A 6,270-nucleotide genomic window follows, 5' to 3' on the forward strand; every position below is an offset into this window, starting at 1 on the left:
CGGAGCAAGGGATTTTTCATAGGGGTGGCCAGGCAGGGGCCAGCAGTTACTCTGGGGTGGCAAATAAAATCTCTATCATCCAACCTTAAAATACTTTTAAATATTATAGGTGCGTTAATCACAATGATGTATGACATACAAGTGCTACAATACTTTAATTTTAATTAAAATGAATTAAGATTAACATACAATTTTTAGTCATAATTCAACCTCATGTTTTTTTAAACTATTTAATCAAATAAAACTTTTGAAATTTACTTTGAAACCAGGATTTATATCTCCCATTGCTGAAAAAACTATAGAGACCAGAAAATCATGTGAATTTAGGCCACTGAAATGTATTTTACTAAGATTCGTTTGGCTGCTTCTTGCTACTCTTTCTGAAGAAGGATGCTATATCTGCTGCCTTTCTCTTCATTTTTCCCACATTTCAATGATTGTCTGACATTAAAACACTAAAGCAAAACATTAAAACATTACCATGTTTTAAAAAACTTATTAGGATAAATTTATCTAGATTATCTGTTATATATAAAATCAATATTAAACCTAGCATTTACGCTGTAATGTTTGTGTGGGATTTTTAATGTACAGTGACGAACTCTGTCAGATTCAAACCGGCTGTCGTGCAGCGCACACACACATAGACACACTAAAAAGAGATTCTCGTTATAAAACCGATTTTAAGCCCATTATGTGTTTTTACCGAACTTTAGAAGAGAAAAAATATGGACTTAAATCGGCTTTTTTGACACACAGTGAAGAAAACGCGGTTGATTTAGTGCCTGTCATTTATATATTCACGCCGGAGCCTGAAGAAACATCAATCTCCACTCCACTCCATGTCATCCCGCGGCTCCCTCCCCTCTGTGTTCGTGCATCAGGTTTAATGCGGACGCAGCTTGTTTAGTTACAATAACAGTAACATGTAAACGAGTGTGTGTGTGTGTGTAGTGTTGGGAATCGTTAGAAATTTTCCGGTTCCGATTCCAGTTCCAGTTCTGCCTAACGATTCCGGTTCTGATTCCGGTTCCATATAATAAAAAATAATGCACAATACTTAAACAATTCAATTTGTGTTTATTAATTACTGATAAAATATTTTAAATGTAAAATGATTAATATTTTCACTTTTTCAGTCACTAGGCCTATATCATTTTTTCCTGTTGTAGTCCTCGTAAGATCCTACCTGTTGAAGTGAACATGATAGCAGCAGTAGTTCTCAAACATATGATTTGAGATTTATATGCTGGAGCAAGTGTTTTGTCATATATCCTGAAAAGGCTGCTGTACAAGTAATAATTTTTGTATGTGCATGTGTATAGGCTTATATATAATGCATACATATATTTTGAAATATAAAAATGTAAATGAGGATCAGATATACGTTTCTTAACAAACATGCGTGTTCATATGCGCTGACTTCTTTTCGCCGGAGGCTGCTCGTCATAACATCAAGCAATGCTTAGGTTACTTAGCAACGACAGACGCTTTGGAGCGTCCACGCGCTTTTGAGAAAAGTGGCGCAATCACGTTTTCCGCGTGGGTTTAGATGCGAAATGTGAAGCAATGGAGCATAATGTGCATGGCCATTTCGGTCGGTGATGCTCGAGCCCAGGAGCGACCATGGGATCGGCGCGGCTATGTGCGTGTTTATTTTATCACTTTCATCCGTGAAACAACACACGGTATAAGTGAGGAACCTTTTTGAGGTTATAATGTCTGCACAGTGCTGAAAACGCATGTTGCTATACTGGTAGTGCAGATTGATACTTTTTCGCAACCTTGACCAAGAATATCTTACCTCATTGTTCCGCCCCCAAGCCAGCGGGTCATCACTGATATCGGTTTATAGCGCATTAACTCTGGAGTCTTATGTCCGTTTGCTTTCACGCAAACTTGAAGACATCTCGCTGGGTGAGACTGTACTTTATATTTTTCATAGTTTGTGAAGTCAACAGCCCTAGAATCCACACTTTTGACTTTTAGACATGTTTAACACGAAGTATACAAAGCTTACCTCAGCAGCCCGAGTGTTTTTCTGTGGTAAGCTGCGTTAATTTGGTTGCGCGAGTGACTATAAACAGTGGCTCAACGTAATTAATATTCATGAGGTAAGAGACATAAGCGCTTTGCACGTGCCTCGCATCAGAACCGCTTTTAGAACCGAAACTTAAGAATTACGTGCGGTTCCGGTTCCTTTTAAAAACCGGTTATCGGTTCCCAACCCTATGTGTGTGTATGTCGGCGCGCCGCCCTCTCTGTTCAATATTCCGCTCGGTGTTTGTGCTGCACGTTCTGCTCTGTCGTTAACCGCACAACGTTAACTAAAATTTTTTGAAATTTGACTTGTCCAGTCGGACAACTAATTTTCTCTTACTAAAAATCCACTTGTCCCGGACAAGCCAACAAGCCTTAATGTTGAGCCCTGACATGGCTTTAATAATTGTGAATAAGGTCAACAAGGCCTTTCCAGATCAACTTTCTTTGGTGCTTGTAGCCATTAATATCTAATTTAGTTAATCTTAGTTATGGTATGGCTAGTTTTAACTGGACTTGTTTAGCTTTGGTGACTTACATAATGAATAACTTCTGTCATCCAACTCCACACGCTTAATACCGCACAAAACTTTTAAGGTCGCCCAATGTTTGCTGAAATAAGTACGCGTGCCCTACTGTACCTCTTTGCCATCAGCTGTGCGGATTCCTGTGACAACATTGCTATTGATGCCGTCCTGATCATGAAGCTTATAATCAGCATTAAAAGATTCTGAAACACACACAAAATAATAAAATGTATGAGGTAACATATTCACAGAGTAGAAAAGGGATCAAAAACACGCTGACAGACTTAATACGATAACTACAGGCAGAGGTACAAATAAAATAAAACAATTACAGAGAACTTACAGAGAGTCCGTCAACAAGAGAAATAATAAACAATGAAATGGAAAACAAAAACATTGCTTTAGAGAGTACAGTCAATTTTGTTTTCTTACCAGGACCTTTTGGCAGAAGACATTTGGGGCTTGGTTTACCCGTCTTTTTCTGTCTCTGCTGACCAGCACTTTCAGGCCCAGGAATTTTGGACACTTTAGCCGCTGGATTTTTGGCCACATCCGGCATCGGATATTTAGGGTGTTTTCACATATACACTGTTTAGGTCGACCCAAATGACGTGTCGCTCCGAGTACGGTGCGTTTGGGTCAGTGTGAACACAACAGCCGCACTCGGGTGCGCACTAAACGACCGCTCCGAGACCGCTCTAAACAGGTGGTCTCGGAGCGGCTGTTGCCGAACTCTGGGGCGACCCACCTGTGGTGTGAACACTGCTGGACCTCGGGCCGAACCAAATACAGGAAGTTCTCCACATGTTTGAGCCACTGGGCTTTCGTTGTGACGTGAGCCGGGTGTTATATTGTGGGTTAACAACAAACAAGCCAATCCTGGTCCGTTGCATAGAGATTCGCTGTCTCCTTTACGTTTGAGCTGATGATTTTATAAATGCATAGCTGTCCTCCACACACAAATAGTGACATTACGGGCTTTTAGCAAACGGCTCCGTGAGAAAGGCTTTAATAGAACAGCTACCTAATTTCGCGTTAAAGCAAAGAAACTTCGCAAAGACGTGCATCGTTTATCTCCACATCTTGATAGCTGCGCTCTCCCTGTCAAGCTGGTTGTCGTGGAAACGTGGGGGTGGTCATGAGACGGTAAGAGCTGTCAGAGACCAATGACAGCGCTGACCGTTGTCACATGGTGTACGGTGCGGCATTTCGAATAAAGTAAAAAATATATATATGTGAACACGGACCGCACTAACTGAAAAATGATACAATGTATTTTGGTGCGCTCCGAGGCCGCACCACGGTGCGCACCAACATATGTGAAAACAACCTTAGATTGCCCGACATGCACGTCGTTTTCTTCAAGACTCACACGAGTCTTGGAAATAGGCAGACTGGCTTTATCCGTGGCATCAGGATGTGCCTGATCTGCCCTGTGTGGAAGCATCACATGGTGTTCCACATCTTTTTTTTTCCAGATGGTAATCTTCAAGTGATGTTGGTTCTTCTGGACCACCTTTAACCACCTTCGACTGACTGGCCAGATCTGAGGAATCCTTTGAAGAAGGATTGCTCGAACTGTTACGGCCGTGTTTTGTATGTATTATTATTTTGTGTGGTATGTTGTATTGATTTGGTTTATCCTTTTACCGAGGAGAAGCTCCGCCCTCGTGCACCTGCGGCTCATGATGAAGTTTGGGGTGGAGATAAATGGAGAGGGTGAATGTGTGAGAAGGTTGAGTTCCCTATGCTGTTTCCATCTGAACTCCAGTCGCCCGGTCGCCACTGCCACTGTCTTTTACTCTACGTGAGCGTGGCACACACTTGAGGGGAAGCTTTATTTGTCCCGCTGCTTTGAAAAAAGCTCCGTGTGCGTCCTGAGATTTCACTGATGCTGAAAAACTGTGTATTTATTTAATCTTTGGCTGTTCTGTTTTTGGTTTTTGTTAAATTGTTTGTGAAAGTCTTTCGTCCGCAACCCTTACTAGTAGTTGCCCGTGGCACGTGAGTGCAATGGCATTTAATAAATATTTAAATGGTGCTTTGACTCGCGTGTCCTTTTTTATGTTGCGTGAACCCCACTACCCTTACGAGCAATTTTGAGGGGTTTGTAACATAAATTGGGGGCTCGACCGAGATTCTTTTTGTAAGCATTGTTTCCCGAGAGTTTAATCAGCTGCCGGTAATTAATTAACTTGATTTGTTTGGTGTGGAGCAAATCTGGTCTGTCCTACACATTTTCCGGTAAGTCAGAGTAAGCCAACAGGACTGTGCTTAGCGCCAGCTCTGGCTACGGTTTACTGTTTTTTTTGTTTTTTTTTTAGTTTGTTTTGTTTGGAGGTACTCCGGGGGGGAGAGCAATCTCTTAATCGGTACCCTCTAAAGACTAGCTGTAGGATGTAGACTTCTGGTTAGGTAGGTAGGTCCGGAGTGTGTGTGGATTTTCCTTATTTGTCTCCTCACCGTTCGAGTAAATATGGCAACTTTTGATTTGAACAAATTCATAGATCAGCCTAGTGTTGAGGGGTTAGGGGCATGTCGGAAAAACGATTTATTTCTGATAGCTCAACACTATGAGATTTCTGTTACTAAAACACAGCGTAAAGCGAAGATAAAATCTAGTATCCCTGCTGAAAAAAACTGCATCAAACCAGCATGGACCAGCATGGGAATTATGCTGGTCTATGCTGGTTTAGCTGGTGGTCACAACATACCAGCACCAAAACACAACATGGGCTGGTATGACCAGCATGGGATGCTGGTGCTAATGCTGGTTTAGCTAGTGCTAATGGTGGTTTGGTGCTGGTTTAGCTGGTGCTAATGCTGGTGCTGATGCTGGTTTGATGCTGGTTTAGCTGGTGTTCACTAGCAAGACCAGCACCAAAACACAACATATGCTGGTCTTGCTGGTTTTTTCAGCAGGGATTATGTTTGCGTTGGTTCAAAAAGGGGTTTTTCCTTAAGAGGCTGTTCCTGTGGAAGCAGCTGGTCCTATGGGATCTGCTACAGAAAGTCCTTCACGAGTACCGATCGGTGATCAATCTACTCCAGTCGCTGATGGTATAGTTCCACCGTTTTCAATGCCTAAATTCGAACCAAGTTCTCTTTCTACAGAGGCTTCGCCTGGAGCTGTTTCAGATTTACGTTTAAAAGTTCGTTTAGCTCGTCTGCAATTAGAGACTCAGGATCGTGCTCAGGCAAGACAAGATGATTTAAAACGTCAAATTGAAATGTATCGAATAGATGCTGATACAAAAGTGCGACTTCGGCAGGTGGAGTTGCAGGCTGCTCAAAGTCTCCCTAAGCAATTGATTCCTAAAACATCTATTAGTTTGCAAGATGGCTCTGACGCAGTTGCTGGTCCGTCAAATTCGAATAGTGTTTCTAATGATTTTGTTTCTTCAGGTAACGTATCCGAGTCTGTTCAGTCGTCTCAACATTTCGACGTAGCTAAAAATATTGCAATAGTTCCACCTTTTCGTGAGAAGGAAGTTGAAGCTTACTTTCAAGCGTTTGAACGTATTGCGAAGTGCTCTGAAGTGGCCAACTGAAGTTTGGGCCTTGATGTTACAGTGTAAATTAACAGTTAAGGCGCAAGATGTGTGTGCGTCCCTTTCTTTGGAAGAGAGCGTCCAGTACGATGCGGTGAAAAATGGGATTTTGAGAGGTTATGAATTGGTTCCCGAGCATTACCGACAACGTT

The sequence above is a fragment of the Paramisgurnus dabryanus genome, chromosome 20, assembly GCF_030506205.2.
Source record: "Paramisgurnus dabryanus chromosome 20, PD_genome_1.1, whole genome shotgun sequence".
In the NCBI taxonomy this organism is placed as follows: domain Eukaryota; kingdom Metazoa; phylum Chordata; class Actinopteri; order Cypriniformes; family Cobitidae; genus Paramisgurnus; species Paramisgurnus dabryanus.